Source organism: Mastigoproctus giganteus, chromosome 4 (genome assembly GCF_048544385.1).
Source record: "Mastigoproctus giganteus isolate SK-2022 chromosome 4, ASM4854438v1, whole genome shotgun sequence".
In the NCBI taxonomy this organism is placed as follows: domain Eukaryota; kingdom Metazoa; phylum Arthropoda; class Arachnida; order Uropygi; family Thelyphonidae; genus Mastigoproctus; species Mastigoproctus giganteus.
In genome coordinates this window covers 198,276,065-198,293,673 of record NC_143578.1, presented here as the reverse complement: position 1 = coordinate 198,293,673, position 17,609 = coordinate 198,276,065, and the positions used below count along the sequence as shown (strand labels likewise).

Genomic DNA, 17,609 nt, shown 5'->3' with positions numbered 1-17,609 from the left:
CATATGCACAAGTGCCACCTTTGAGGCAAAAGGAATCATACAGCGAATAATTTGGTCATCTGAGATGAGCAGTAGCTGAATCAACCGATAACTGAGATTCTGTCAGAAAATGGGGTTTGGCAGACTGCAAGTGGAAATGGACATCGTTGAGATTAGATTTGAGACCATGTATATTTGTGAAATGACTTAGGAAGTGCTTGGAGGTTTAGATCTTTTCTCAGATAAGCTTGCTCTATTAGTTTGACACTTCATGGTGTATTCAATAGTAAGAAAAAGTGGGTGGGATATGCTGTATGAAGTAATGAAATTTTTGGATATGGCGTACACATGGTAAGAATATACCCAGATCCTTGATGTAATGTGTCCTCGACAGTGCTCCCCGCATACACACTACTTGGACTCCCTCCAGGCACTATCTGGCAGAGTAGAGGTAGCAAGATTATACACTAGCTGATCCGGAAGCCTCCTAGAGAGTTACCAATAAGTTCGGTCCGGTATACTAACTAGCGGCCGGCTTGCGAACACCGTTTTAGAGCTGTACCCTCGAAATGTAAGAAATATTGGATCTCACCATGATGTTCATCAGAACCTCAAAAGTCAGTCAATCATACTGCATGATGGAAGAGATAGGGAAGGGTTGACCGGAACTTAGCTCTAGAGACTAAACATGGATTCCACCACTTCAATCCTCCAATAAGCAAAGTGGTGGTATTGCACTGATTGATGAGAGTCATGTACTACCTAAAACTGCCTGGTAACAGAGAGATTGGGAATTCCTCCATGTGGTGTGTGCACCACACCTCGACCCATGCTTATGTTGGTTCACACTTGGGTGGTCACCCACCATGTACTTGTGCATGGAGGTTATACCCAGGATTACTAATTTTCTCACCATCGTGGAGGTGCAAGCAGAGGATTTGGCTGTCACAGACCATCCGGACTTCGCCGAAATTGGGTCCACTTGACATGAGTGTTACCCGAATATCAGTTCCATCAGCGTTTTAGACTCCCAGGTAGCAAGTACAGCTTGTGTTTCATATCTGAGAGAATGTCTATGACAACCTCAAGGATCAAATCGTTGTCTTATATACCTTATCTACCTTACTGCCCGAATTGAATATACCTCTGGCATTCCCCTCCCTGAATAACTCCTAATGTGTGAATGTCAATGCAAAATATTCATTTAGTTGGTTATCAACCTGAACAGGATCATCAACAGTTGAACCATCTATATCAAGTGGACCAATCTGATTCATCCCCTTCCTTCTAGAGTTTACATAAGTAAAGAACTCTTTGCTGTTTTTCTTTACATCCTTTGCCAAAGATTTCTCGTAATCTGCCTTCGGCTGTCTAACCTTCTTTGTAACTTAGTTACCGACGATCTTATATCTATCATAGCCTTCTGTGTCACATGTTAATTTATATGTATCCCATGCATTTTTCTTCTCTGTCACATGTCTAATTAGTTCATCTGACATCATTTAGGCCTAAATCTTGAACAATATTTCTTTGTTGGTATGAAAAGCCTAGTAGCTTCCAAGAATAATTCTTTGAATGCTTCCCATTTTGAATTTGCTGTTGGTAACATCATCAGTTTTTTCTACCACATAGAATTAAATACTGTCTCAGACCATCGTAGTCACCTTTATGAAAGCAAAAACCCTTCCTTTTACCCTTGATGGTAGTTATATCTTTGAGTAAATCCCACTTCAGCACACTGTGATCACTGGCATAGTGGTTCCTTTATCTGCAGATTCTTGATGCATGAAGAACCACTACTAATAATCTTTCTCCAGTTGCCTCCCGAACATGCTGCTGTAGAAAACAATCATCCAATAAATCCACAAAAGCCTTGCTAGTGTGTGTGACCAGCCCCCAAATTCCAGTCAATATCTGGGAAATTAAAATTCCCCATTATAAGACTCTGATTTACTGGCCCACTTTATTTCTCTGTACAATTACTCATTATACTCATCAGATTGATTAGGCCTATAACACACACCTACTCTCGTTTTTCCTTTCCCAGTGCTTATATCACAGCCGACCGGGCTAGCCGAGTGGGTAAAGTACCTGCCCGGCAACCCAAAGGTCACGGGTTCGATTCCCGCCTCGGGCTTGGATCAAAGTACTGCAAAAACCTTGGGAGGTGCAATATGGCCACAGAAGCCGATGCGCCAACAACTACCAAATCAAAAAAAAAAAAAAAAAAATCAGCTTATATCACACCAACAGACTCAACGTTGCATTGGCCACCCACATCAATTGGATGCACTTCCTAGGCTTTCTTCTTATTTCCATTCTGACCTCAATAATTATTCGTGGAATTGTGTATTTCTTGTTCCGCATCATGTGTCCAACATACACCATTTTTCTTTTCTTTATGTTCTTCAGCAAATCATGGGTTTTTCCAGTTCTCTGTGGGATACTCTCATTTGTCACTGTTGCTATCCTTGGTTTCTTTAACATTCTTCTTTACATCCATATTTGAAATTTTACTAGTTTTTTATGGTATTTTCAGTGTCCATGTCTCGGCACCATACAAAATTGACCAAACCTAACATCTCATCATCCAAATTCTAAGGTGGAGTTCCAGGTTCCCATTGTACAATGCAGATCTCGTTTTAAGAAAATACTGCCCGGCCATTTCAATCCATGCTTTTATTTACATATATCGTTCATTTTTTTCATTGATCCAACAGCGTAGATTTTTATTTTGTCAACTCTCTCAGTGAGCCTTCCACGTAGCATGAGGGAGGTGTTGGCATCACCACATTAAGGACCCAGAGCTTAGCCTTGCTAAGCTGTTGAATAAGTAAAAATCTAAGGATATTGAAACTAAGAAAATTTTCACTATCTCTTCTGTAATGATATAGTACCTTGAAGAGTCAGGTGCATCTTTGCCATGCACATGTTGCACCCTTGGTTATGATGCAATCACCAGGTCCATGAATCTCACGTTTCCAACAGTATTGGTATTTATAGTGGCAAATTATGCAGAAAAGCAAGCTTATACAGCATTAACAAAAAAAAAAAAAAAAAAATCTATTACACCTATCTATCCCCTCCAATAGATTGTCTAGTTCTTCCTTGAATTTATTTAAACGATCTCACATCCACAACAATGGATGGAAGCTTGTCCCAGCAAGAAACCACCCATTGGCTGACAGCAAACTTCCACACGTCTATCCTACAATTAACTCTTCTCGATTTGAATTTATGCTCTCTCATGTGCAGTCAGATCAAGAAGAAGAAGAATTCCATTAGCATTGAGTTTACTTAAGCCATTCAAAGCTTTAAACACCTCAATCAGATCACTTTGCAGGTGTCTTGTCTCTCCAGAGGCTGCAATTTTCAAAATTGAAGCCATTTTTGGTAAGAGAACCCATTTGTTCCCTTCACTGGTTTCATTAATCTTGTTGCCCTTCTCTGTACCCATTCCAGCAGCTCAATGTCCTTCCTAAATGAGGGGCCTCCAGAGTAGTATGCAGTACTCAAGATGTGGCCTGACCATAGCCTCATACATTGAGATAATCACCTCCTTTTCCCTCCTATCAAAATTCCTGTATATCATTGACAAAACCCCACAAGTTGCTCTGGAAATCTTTCTGCACTGCTTAGAGAACTTCATATCTGACTACACATACCCACAAGTCCTTTTCATTTTCCACTACCCTGAATATAGTAACCACACTTGATACATTACTCTGGGAAATTACTCAGTAATCTCCCAGAGTAATGTATCAAGTGTGGTATATCTGAGTAATCTTGTCTTCTTCCACTCAACCATCTCTTTTTCTTAGTAGTAACTTCCCCTTAATGACACACTGCTTCAATTTGTACAGCAGTCTTTAATGGGCAAAAGTACCAAAATCCAAGTAAATGACATCAAAATTATTTTCTGCATCCAGTTCCTTTGTTATTGCAGTATCCAATCAAATTGGTCAGATAAGATCTGCTCTTAATGAATCCATGCTCTCACTGAGGTATAACTGCACTGCTGTCTAGATGGTTCTGCATTACTTCTTTAACTAGGGTAGCCAGGTGGGAAGGAGGAGCAGCAGTGCATAGCACACGCTTCTTGATTAGACCGGGGTTCGAGCCCGTCACCACCAAATACGGAGGATGCAGAAAGGTCAGGGAATGACCACCGCATATCCCTGAGCAATATGGCCTTAGTTGCTAATGCTTCTAAAAACCAAATAACTAACTCTTCAACTAGTGAGTCCATTATTTTACCTGGAATAGAAGTTAAGCTAACAGGTCAGTAATTATTTCTGTTATCCTTTGATCCTTCATTGTGAATTGGGGATACATTTGCACATCTCCAGTGAACAGGGACCTCCCCTGAATCCAAAGATGCTTTCATAATTATGGCTAAGGGTTTGCTTAATTTCTTTGCTTTCAACCTTAATATTATTGGATAGATCTAATCTCCCCAGGTGCCTTTTTTATGTTTAATTTCAGCAATCTCTCTTCCACTTTCCTCTGCATTATTACAAGCTCATTTAGCTTCCTGTTAGAGTGTGATAAACTTTTGACATCCACTTCCCTAAAGAATTCCTCGTGTGAATGTAGATGCAAAATACCTATTCAGTTTGCCAGCAACCTCAGCAAGACTATCAACAGTTAAACTGTCGATATCAAGTGGAGCAAAGTGATTCATCCCCTTCCTTTAGTGTTTACATAAGTAAAGAAGTCATTGCTGTTTTTCTTTGTATCCTTTGCCAAAAATTTCTCATCTGTCTTGGCTTGTAATAACCTCCCCTGAATCCAAAGATGCTTTCATAATTATGGCTAATGGTTTGTATCACCTGATAATTTATATGCATCACATATTTTTCTTCTCTGTCACATGTGTCATCAGTTTATCTGGCATCCATTTAGGTGTATGCCTTGAACTGTATCGTACACCGATGGTAGTCGGTGTGGCTTCAGGTGCAGTGTAAACCAGTCGATGGATAAGTCAATCCTCCCATTCTGTAGGCTTCTGTCGTGCTCCACTACCCATTCAAAGAGCAGTCATACTTCTTACAGCAACTGTTGCCAATATATGTGTGGCTGCTGAACTTTGTTTGGTTGGCTCTGGCAGCTTAACTTGAAGGGGTTTAAATTCGGTGTCTGGTAGACAAAATTTTTGTTTGAATTTAATTTCTGTAATTTTTAAATGTTATTTTCATTGAATTTTTAAATGTTATTTTCATTGAATTTTTAAATATTATTTGAGTAATTTGGAAAATTAATTTTTATAATATTTTATAAATTTAATTATTAACTTTTATAAAATTAGATAGTATGAATCAGAGCTGTAAAAAAATAACTTTTATAAAGTATTTATGCTAATTTAAAATTTTCTCTGGTTACTTTGGTAGCTTAATTTTAACTTCACTACTAGATAATGTTTTGGTAATAGTTTAATTTCTGCAATACTTTGTTAATTTACTTTTTATGCAGTAAATTTAAATTTTGTAATCATTCTTAAGTTCAGATTTTACCTAAACAATGGTAGTTACCAGACTCACTTTCAACACATCTTCCAAGGACACCGTGCCTCAGACAGAAATGCTTGCTGGCGTGAATCATGAGTTTGTTGCTTGTATGGACTGTGGCATTTTAAGGTTTTTCTAGTAGACAAACTAAATTCAGCTTGTGATTATTTTCTTTGTACCCGATGTAAGGAGTGTTCTGATCTCAAATTAAAACTTGGTTCAGTACAAGAAGAATTTCAGTCACTAAAGAAAGGATGCTTTTTCAATGAAAACCCCAAACATAAAAGGTATTAGAACCTATGGTACTTAGTACTGTGTGTGGGTTGAGAGGGTGAAAGAAGGTACATGTTGACATTAGACTTGAATTTCTGTATATTGTAATTTTCAGGACATACATGTGTTTGTTATTTGGAGCATTAGCAACTAAGGCCATATTGCTCCGGGGATAGGCGGTGGTCATTCCCTGACCTTTCCGCATCCTCCGTATTTGGTAGTCACGGGCTCGAACCCCAGTCTAATCATGAAGCGTGTGCTACACACTGCTGCTCCTGCCCACCTGGCTACGGAGACGCCGGACATACATGTGAAGGGAGGTTGTTCCAGAAAATGGAAGTTGAAGGAATAAATGAGGAAGAAGAAAAGTTGGTTCTGTGAGTTTGGAGTTGGACAGTAAAAGGATGCTGATTGGTTGTTGCACATGTTCAGACTGGTATGGAAGAAGGAGGGGAATTATAGAAGCAGATTCAGCAGAATGTTGCCCATGGAAGTATCTATAGAAAAAGCATGCTGCAGAAACAGAGCATTTGTGAGACCCAGAGTGAAGAGACTTTGTGAGCGATAGGTCATTAATCAACCTAATTGCCCTCTTTTGAATGGGGGTCTAGAAGCCTGAGAGAGGTTATGGGTCACCACCCCAGATGTGTGAAGAATATTCCATGGTAGGGCAGATTTGGGATTTGTATGGAGTGAGTAACTGTTTTACACTTGAGGGATGGTAACCCCAAAATAACTTATACAAAATAACCTGAATTGAAAACAGGAGAGGAAGAAAGAGATCTGGGAGTTAAATGATCTCAGAGAACATATCTGCCCATATTGGGTGGATATGTTCTCTGAGTAGTGCAGACAGGCAGTCGGGAAAGCCCATTATACCCTATTGATGATTTATTGAACAATATTGTGTAGAGATAGGAAGGTCATAATCCCCAGTGTATAAGGCAGTTATAGAACTGCATTTGGAATACTGGGTCAAAGTATGGGTACCTCATCTGGAAAAAGACATTGAGCCTTTTGAAAGGGTCCAGAGATGGGCAACTCACATTGTGAGATAGGCAGAAGGGCGATCGTATGAAGTAAGACTTTGATTATGTGAGCTACAGAGCTTGACAGCTAGGCACCTTAGAGGGACCTGATTAAGATTTATAAGGTGCTTAGAGGGGTTGATAAAATAAATGAAGGCAGAATTTTCACTGTCATAAAGAATTCAAGAAAATAGGGGCCACAATTCAAATCATAAGTGAAGAGATTTAGAAATGTAGGAAGTTTTCTTTTAGTCCATGAGTTTGATTACTGGAACAAGTTGCCTTCACAGGTGGGTGAGACGGACAGTGTGAAGAAATTGAAAGGTCAACTGGATATGTGTGGAGGAAATCACATTAGTTATATATATTTTTTTCTACTCTTTTTGTCCAGTGCAGCAAAGGCTTGTGGCTTCCTTTCATTATATGGCAAAATATTTATACTGGTGTTCAAAGAAAGTGCATCACCCCTTAAAATAGTAATTGTTGTCTGAATAACGTAAGTATATGGCAATATTACTTAAGATTGCATCAGATAAGATTGACACTTGTAGGTTACGACATAATATTGCATCAGCTATTACTTTCAGCTATACAAGCACGCTCTGCTAGAATTGCAGTCATTCCTTGCTTGTGTCAGGATGGCGAGGTACGTGCCATTGACACCACGAAGAAAGAGTACTATTGTTGCTTTATATGAGGAAAGATGTTCTTCCCATCATACAGTAATACCCCGAAGTTACGCGATAGGTGGGTCCGACGAAAATCGCGTAAGTCGGGGTACAACTTTGCATATAAATACATATAAATTTTGCTTAATTGGGACCAAGGACTAACAAAAACACTAGTTTAGAAGAAAAATATTAATAAAATTGCAGTTCTTTATACATATTAATACAAAATATGTATTAAAAAAAACAAATGACTTACGTTAAAAAGTTATTTCGATGTCTTCATAAAATCTAACAAATTCGTCTGACGACACAGCGCCTTCTTTTTTTCACGCAGAATTTCTTCGTAGCAAGCTAATAATTTTTTTATTCCTTGCTTTGTAGCTATAACGCGTTCTTCGTTGGAGTCTTATGTTTTCTAAAATTTTTAAGCCCTTTACAATTGAGCCCTTTTCAATTTTCAACCTGTCAAGTTTGCAATTGTCATGTGCTTTTCGCCGTTGCTTCATTTAGGCCTGTAGCACGTGCAATATCACATGGTCTTTCATTTCGCTCAAAGCGTTTTCATATTTTTCATATTTCATATTTTCACAATTTCATATTTTTTCTCTATCGACAGAGGCGGACTGGCCATAAGCCTTACCGGGGCCAGTGTGATTTTGGCCATAAACTATAGTATGAGGCCACTATAGATTTTCCCGGGTAAGAATTTTTGACCCAGTCCGCCTCTGTTTATCGATAATTGCTTTTCTTTTTCTCTCTGAATCTGCAGTGTCTTCACCAGGACCTTCCTTTTCACACCTTTTAATTAAGTATTTTACTCATTTTTAGGGAATAAAGCGCAATTACAAAATGAGGAGGCACGCTTGATACGCATAAACAAAGCTGCGCGCATGTAGCAACTGAATAAACAACACCATAAAGGCAGAGATACACTATTAACACCTCACATTTTACTAAAGCACATTTCTAGGGGTTACTACTATAAAACAATAAAAATCCAGTTGCGTTTCTGCTAGTGAAATCTGTTATAAACTGGTAGTAAACTCGATCTAATTGCATTTGCGATTATACCGATAGCTGGAATTGTGTTGGTTTTTACGTTATTATGGTGAAATGTGTTTTTCCCTTCACTGATATAAAAAACATAAAAGCAGCAAAGTTGAATTTTGTTCATCTTTCGCTCTCATTCTCCGCCATCGCACCGTATATCGATAACATATGAAAAACGACCTTGAAGATAGTGGGCGGCAGCGTTGCCAAACGAAAAAATCAAGAACCGCGTAACTCCGAGTTCGCGTAAGTCGGGGTATTACTGTATTGCTTTAGAGTGTCTTGTAATCGGTCGAGAGCGAGTAGATTTTTTTCCAAACTCAAAGAATACTGGTTCTGCTGATAGGAAAAAAGGAACCGGACGCAAACGAGTCTACACCAAAACAAGACCGCATTTTGAAGTACTTATGCTTTAAAAACCGTAAAACTTTTTCGTCTGAGCTGAAAAGAGAATGGGAAGAACATACAGGAGTGGTAGCAGGTGCAGTAACAGTTAGAAGATGCTTCTTCAAAAGTGAACTTGTAGCCTGTCGTCCTAAGAAGAAGCCCCTCCTCGCACAAAAAATGAGAAAGGTCCAATTAATTTGGTGTAAGGAGCATGTCAAATGGACCCCTGAGCAGTGGAAGTCAGTTATTTTCTCGGATGAGAAGAAATTCAACCTGCATGGTTCTAATGAGAGACAAACGATTCGCTGTAGACGTGAAGAATACCATCCAGACTGTATGGTGTCTACATTGAAATTCCCCACCAGCCAAATGATATGGGGATCTATTTCGTATGGCAGAGTAGGTTGCCTGCAGTTTATAAAAGGTCCTGTAAATGCCAATGGCTACCTGGCTATATTTGAAGGCAAATTGCTGTCAACCATTAGAGACTATTTCAATTTGCCAAGCATCTTTCAGGATGGCGCCTCTGTAGCCAGGTGGGCAGGAGCAGCAGTGCGTAGCACCCACTTCTTGATTAGACCGGGGTTCGAGCCCATGACCACCAAATACGGAAGATGCGGATAGGTCGGGGAATGACCATCGCATATATCTCCAGAGCAATATGGCTTTAGTTGCTAATGCTCCTAAAAACCAAATAACAACAACAACAACAGCATCTTTCAGGATGACTCTTCTCCTTGTCATCGGGCTAAAAGTGTAAGTAGGCACTTCTGTAGTTACTTTAGCTTCATTTCTGCATTAGAGGTTCGACAGTAATGTGTTTACATTTGTTACAGGTGTGGTTGGAAGAATGGTCCATTACAACTCTTAGCTGGCCAGGAAACAGCCCAGACCTGAATCCTATAGGGAACTGTTGGCATTGTGTGGAGTCTGCAGTTGCCAGAAAGAAACCAAAGACCCTTCGTGAACTTCAGGAAGCCATAATTTGTGTTTGGAACCATAAACTATCAGTTGATTATCTTCAGAAATTGATCTTGTCAATGCCTCGGCAGTGTGTTGCTGTCATCCGGGCCAGAGGCGGGTTCAACTAAACATTAGTCTGCACCTGGTGAACTTTTCATTTTGTTTTCCATTTAAAATGATAAACTGAAGCAAATTGAGGGCTTCTGATAACATTTCAGCCATAATTGTCGTGTTTACCAAAACTGTTGTATAAAGGTTGCAATTGCTCAGTTTGGAATATTTTGAGATACTCATAATTATACTCATACAAAAAAGTGTTGTATGCTTCAAATATGCAAAATTTAAACAGGAAAAAAAATATATATATATACATATATATATATGTATATACTGTATATATATATAGAATAGAAGTAATAGGTACAGGAGTGGTAATAAAAGAAATATATGATGGAATATAGACCTGGGTTACTACTATGAGATTACACTAGAGGGTAATCTGATCCACTGGTTGATTACACTAGAGGGTAGTGTAATCAACCAGTGGATTAGATAACACAGAAAGGCAGTCATAAAATAACACAATTTGAACCTGCAACAAAAAATCAAAAACATTATATTATAAGTACTTAGTGCTGTACTTCAAATGATTTCAACGTCGTTAACGAGGGCCAGCCTTCAAAACCAATCAAAATGCAATATAAAAATGATATTTGGTAAAGTTTATCGTAATTGGTACATTTCAGGTGTGCAACGTTAATAATAATAATAATAAGATTCTTTATTAACATAAATTTTATACAATAGTGATTCCTTACACAGAAAGCCAGAGGAATCTTACAATTTGTTGTTTATACAAGTGATTTTGTTTTATATAAAAAAAAATAATAATAATTAATAGATCAAAGCAAAGATGATAATCAAAATGTAAAAATGAAGTAGTAATTACAGCGAAAAAGGACTACAAGTTGAGCAGAACATGAACTGACATCGTCAAACTAAGATCGGTACTTACATAAATGTCCTTTACAAACAGCAAGATAGGACAAGATGCCATTGCGATATGCTTTGTCTATAGTCCACAGGTTGATGTCGATGTTGAGCGAGTTGAGAGTGTCCAGAGTCACATTTGGGAAGTGTCTCTTGAAATTCTGTAACCGCTGGAGCCTTGAGCACAAGGAGGGGGTACTATGGAGATGTCTGCCTAGCAAATGCCAACCAACCGTGTTTCAGATGTTGATGTGATCCTGCTTAGCTGAGCACAGATGAAGGAATGACTTTATTTTTAGCACATGGGCTCTGTGGACTATGGACGTATATTGCAGATTGCAGCAGAGAGTAGATTTAGATGTTGTGTAGATTTGGTGCGACCACAATTTGGCCCACTTCAGCACCCAGAATTCAAGGCCCACAGTTTCCTGAGGCTGGTGGGTGGTGCCATCAACCAAACTTCCACGGCATAGGACAGTACACTACAGAAGTAAGTTGCAAGGTATTTCTTGATTATTTGCTTATTGTGCGTTTTGCACAGATAAATTTTCATTCCCCAGAACGCTCTCAGGACTTTGGAATATTGAGCTTGGATTTGTTTTTTATAGGTGAGGTTGGCATCAAGGATTACTCCTAGGAATTTGACACTGTCTGTGGGAGTCAGAACATTTCCTGCCAATTCCGGAAGTAGAGAAGATGCAGTATCAGCAGAAGTCTCTCAGGATTGACTGACAGGTCAAAAAATTTAGCATACTTACAGAATGTATTTAGGTAGCTATTTACAGATTCAGAGGCAGTTTGTCTTTCTTGTGAATCACCAACATGGCAAGTAGCAAACAATATCATCAGCATACGATAGGAAAGCTGGAATTTGATCCATTAGTGGAATGAATATTGCTGCAAATAACAAGGCTGAGAGAGAGAATCACCTTGTGGGATTACTTCAACGCTTTTAGTGACTGTAATGCCATCGCCTTTGAAGTGAAGCATTCTCCTAGATAGCAAATTATTGAGGATCTCGAGCATATTTCCGGATATCCCATAGAATCTCTCAAGTAAGGCAAGAAGGGGTGTTATTTGGACTGAGTCGAAAGCAGATTTCATGTCCAGAAAAATTGTGTGAAAATCTTCATTGTCATTCCAGGCGTGAAGTATTTTCTGTGATAATGACTGTAGGCAGGTTACAGTAGATCTATTAGGCATGGCATAATGGGTATGTTCTGGCCTATGCACAAAGATTGCGAGTGCTACATCATTGTAGTTGCAACTTCTCGAGGCATTTCAGGAAGGGAGAGGAAATTGATATTGGTCTGAAGTCAGCTGGTCTTTTCGCACGAGGCTTTTTCGGAACTGCTACGACTCTGTATGATAACCAGCTTGAAGGCACCTGTGCAAATTTGAGTACTTTGTTGTAGAGTTGAGTGAGCTCTTTGCTGATGAAATAAGAAGCAATTTTTAGACTAAAAAGAGGTATTGTGCCAATTCCTAGGGTGGACTTGTCAGGTAGTGAATTTACTATTTTTATTAGTTGTTCTTCGGAAATTTCTGTATTACTAGAAGGTGAAGAAACGTTAAATGCTTCGTTCCAAGGATATGCTTCAGACACATGGTGATCTCGCTTAAAACGCAGCACATGCTCACAACATTCTTGGACATCTAAAGATAAAGGGGTGCAAGTATGACTAGTGGACCACACACGTTTTCCCCTGGATAGACGGCCATTCATGAAATTGTCAATAGAAAATTGTTTCCTCTTCTGGAAATCCATCCTTTCTTTGGAAAATTTGGCGTATGACTCTTGTGAAGGCGACTTCTTGTAAGAGGCATGGGCTGCCTGTTTTTCCCTAAAGACCTTGGTCAGGAGGTCATTCTACCATGGCTTTGAGTGGGGACTAAGGATACAAGTTTTGGACATTGCAGACCTTGCAATGAATTCCATCCATCTCGAAAGCCAGTAGGCAGCCTCATTTATGTTAAGCCCAGCCAGTATGTTCCATGGATAAAGTTGGAAAAGGGTATTAACTATTGCTTTTGCTAACTTTTGCTTAAATTATGCTATTGTACTAAGGGCAATTAGGCATTATACACGAATGAAATTATATTAGTCAATTTTATTTTATGGTATCTATCTGTAGGGAATTAGGTGTATAAGGACCAAACTAATATTAGTAAAAGTAAACTACCTTTACCCTGGAATGCATATATAAAATTATATTTATGAAAAATGGAAATAGAAATAACAATAAAAAATGATAATAAACAATGTAAATAACATTCTTCCACTTGATCATCGGTCTACTACTACTACTACTTCGGAGGCTTTGAGCAGACCGATAGCCAGACTAAAAGAATGTCTCATACCTACCCATTTCTTTTGGCCCCCATTCCAGTTTTGCCTGATTTTAATTTTTAGGTGATTGTATAGAAATTAATAGAAATTAAATGAGAAGTGCTAATAAATGAATAAAGATAATATGTGTTAAATTTAAATTTTGTAAAAATAATGTCAGAATCAGCAAACTGGGATAGACGACACAAAGCTCAACTGGTATGTATCAGATTAAATGAGAATAGGTTCTTACTTCGTTCTTGTACTGTGGTGGTCAGACTGAAAAGGGATCAATTCCGGCCTTCTGGTTGTTTTATGTGTGCTGATTAAATGATAGTGTGCAGCCGCGCTTTTCATTGACTTTGGTGTGATGCTGAAATTGCTGTCTGCAATATGCCCTATGTCAATGCAAATGTTCTGATAGCCTTGAGAGGGTTTTTATTTGAGTTAGTGGGGAGGGGGTTGTCTCTGATGGTGGAAGGAACCTATATGAATGAAATGATGTGTTTATGCAAGTATAAATATATAGGAAATGCTATTCTCTGGACAAGGGCCGGTATAGCTTTTCTAAGGCATAACGACCCGTGTATGTCCGAGGGGATAACTGTATACGTATTTACAGCCTCCTTCAATATGAATTTTCTCCCTGTGTCTCTAAGTTTTATACTGTGTTTGTAATTAACTGAAGGGATATGAATGTTATTATGTGTTTAAAATAATACCTTAGGCGGGATTATTCTTTGTTGGGAGTTTGATGCAAATCGATAAATTGCCTGTTTTTTTGGGGGGGGGGATTTTTGGTCAGCCGGGTTACAGACGATGAGCCTCTTCTGAGCACAATAAACCCGGGAATCAAAATTGTGAAGTCATTTCCCTGGGCAATTATGTTTATCTTAGTTTGATGAAGGACACTGGTTTTTAGACTTAGTTTTTAGGGACACTGGTTTTTAGGGAAAATCCCACCAAAGACAGCAGATCCAATGCTACAGACAAATACACCAATGTAATAGAACTCAAACACTTCCAAAAACACAATTTCACCAATATATTCATAGCCATCCTAGCAATAATGCAAAACACTGCCAAAAGGGAAATTATGGAAGACCTTATTCTACAATATAAATTCCTCTACCCATACGGACTAAACAGTAGATTCAATCGCAGAAATTTCACTTACACTAGCCCCAAACAATGTACATATACCATCTTTCAACTAACTAAAAACTTGCACATTAATAGGCTAAACAATGGTAAAATTAAGCAAGAACGCAGCAACTACAACAGGATTAAGCCACAAAATCTTAACGACTTGGATAAACTTCTCACAGAATGGGATAGCGACCCTATTAACGTGAAAACTATACACAATACTCTATTTGCTCTTAAAATCAGTAAACTAAAAGCATTAAGCAAGATTTACCACTCACTATCAGAACATACATCTCATTAGAAGATATATTGCTGACCGGGCTAGCCAGGTGGGTAAAGTGCCTGCCTGGCAACACAAAGGTCACGGGTTTGAATCCCGCCTCGGGCTTGGATCAGAGTAGAAAATGCAAAACTTTGGGAGGTGCATTATGGCCACAGAAGCCGATGCGCCAACAACTAACAAAACAAAACAAAAAAAAAAAAAAAAAAAATATATATATATATATATATATTTAAATTCAGAATCGGAATTGATTACCCAGTTAGAACAACAAAAGAATACTGCATTATAAAATTCCTTAATAGTTCATTTGACTACGTCAACATCAGAGATATCATGAATAAAACTAAGACATACCTTCCCATAAAAAATATCAACGTAGAAATCAGAAACAGATACAACAAGCCAATAGGGATGGTCATATTTAACTATAAAAACACCATTGCTAATATGAACACCACAGATCAACCCTGTTACTGCCAGGAAAACAAATATAAAAAATACATAGAACCCCATTACAAGCATATCATTATAGGTGACCTTAACATTATAGAGGACCATACCCTAAGAGAAATGAAAAAGGGAACTAAATTTAGACCCAACACCCAAGCCAACCTAAAAAACACTCCCAAATCTATATACATGGATCTTCTACAATTTGCCTTTAAAACCACCTACAAATTCAACACACCAGTAGAAGCGTTTCAAAGTTGGATAAATACTTCCACTGAACTTATCCTGGCTAGATTCAAAGAAATCATACCACACCAAAATTACATTAAACAATACAACCTTAAAAGAATTAATTATAAAATGAAAGAACTGCAAAATAAATTTGTCATTACAAGTACTGATAAGGCCAATAACAACTTCAGCATTATATGGAAAAAAAAATCTACATAGACATGCTTAAAGAGGAGATGGACCACAGCAATACATATAAGCTCGTCAACTTCACACCCAGCTGCATTACCAAAAAACTTATAGCCATTCACAAAAAAATCAAATTAAAAATAGATAATACAAGATACCCTTTTGTATATTGGATTCATAAATTCCATAAAGTTCCGATTGGAAAAAGGTTCATCACATCTGGCAGAAACAACTATATAAAACCATCCAGTAATTTAATGGAGGACAAATTAAATATTATAGCCAACCAACTCACTAATACTAAATTTATCTCCAATAACAGAAAATATTTAGACTACATCAAAAACAATAGAATCAGAAGTCTATACACTTACGATTTTAAAACCTCTTCACCAGTATATCACAGGCCAATTTAAAAAAAGTTCTTTTACACTACTACGAAACTTATCAGAATATAATGGGATGTAATAAACAGTATTGGCAAAACCTTATTAATCTTAGTGTCAAAAACAATTACGTACTTATGGGAGACAGCATTTACGTGCAGAGTAAGGGAGTGGTCGTGGGGGCCAGTAGTTCTTGCTCCATACCCAATCTCTACCTGCATTATTTCAAAACAATATCAAAGAAGAAATTATATTTTACAGATACATTGATGATGTCCTGGTTATCAATTTTGACAATTTCGACATTATAGCCCAGGAAATTTATCCTGCAGACTTAACCATAGAAAGCACCAACCCGGACAGCAACCTACAAGCTTGCTATCTCGACAGCCAAATCATTATCACCAATGACATTGTTTACACTCGACATTATGATAAGAGAGACCATTTTAGCTTCCTAGCTATAAAGCTTACCAACTGGGAGAGCAATTTGGCTAAACATATCCATGGCAAGACTATTAGAAATCAGACAAACAGGTTAATACATATCTGCAATAATCTAGATAACATGACGGAAGCAATAAAAAAACTGATAGATGTTTTCATCAAGAATAATATACCTGCCAATTACAGCCGACATCTTATTAAAGCAGCCATACTTTTGAGCCTCAACCTACACCACCCCAAAGCCAATCCCAATACACTTATTGAAAATACACTGAACCAGTTTAGAACTATAGCACCAATAAATGACCTGTAGCCCATCTTTGCCTGGTTGCCTAAAAACCAGTGTCCTTCATCAAACTAAGATAAAGATTATTGCCCAGAGAAATGACTTCCCAAATTTGATTCCCGGGTTTATTGCGCTCAGAAGAACCTCGTCGTCTGGAACCCGGCTGACCAAAAATCCCCCCCCCCCCATAAAATCCAGGCAGTTTATCAACTTGCATCAAACTCCCAACAACAGAATAATCCCGCCTAAGGTATTATTTTAAACACATAATAACGTTCATATCCTTTCAGTTAATTACAAACACAGTATAAAATTTAGAGACACAGAGAGAAAATTCACATTGAAGGAGGCCGTAAATATGTATATAGTTATCCCCTCGGACATACACGGGTCGTTATGCCTTAGAAAAGCTATACCAGCCCTTGTCCAGGGGATAGCATTTCCTATTTTCACTAACACACTTTTTCATTAACCTACTTCTTGTATTTAATCATACTAACACTTCTTGTACTTTCATAAACATGTGATTTCATTCATATAGGTTCCTTCCGCCATCAGAGACAACCCCTCCCCTGACTAACTCAAATAAAAACCCTCTCAGGCTATCAGAACGTTTGCATTGATATAGGACATATTCCCTACAGCAATTTCACCATCACGCCATAGTCAATGAAAAGCATGGTTGTGCACTATCATTTAATCAGCACACAAAAAACAACCAGAAGGCGGGAATTGACCACAACATTACAAGAAGGAAGCAAGAAACTATTGTCATTTAATCTGATACATAGTCGTTGGGCTTTGTGTCGCCTATCCCAGTTTGCTGATTCTGACACTATTTTTACAAAATTTAAATTTAACACATATTATCATTTCTCATTTAATTTCTATTAATTTCTATACAATCACCTAAAAATTAAAATCGGACAAAACTGGAATGGGGACAACAGAAACAGATAGGTATGAGACATTCTTTTAGTCTGGCTATCGGTCTGCTCAAAGTCCCCGAAG

The 17,609-nt window shown here is 38.1% G+C and overlaps 1 protein-coding gene across 1 annotated transcript in view; it reads left to right on the top strand.

Moving 5' to 3' along the window:
* Positions 1-17,609, top strand: part of LOC150087314 (E3 ubiquitin-protein ligase LRSAM1-like) — a 149,941-nt gene that overhangs the window by 36,114 nt on the left and 96,218 nt on the right. The gene's annotated exons all lie outside the window — the stretch shown is intronic.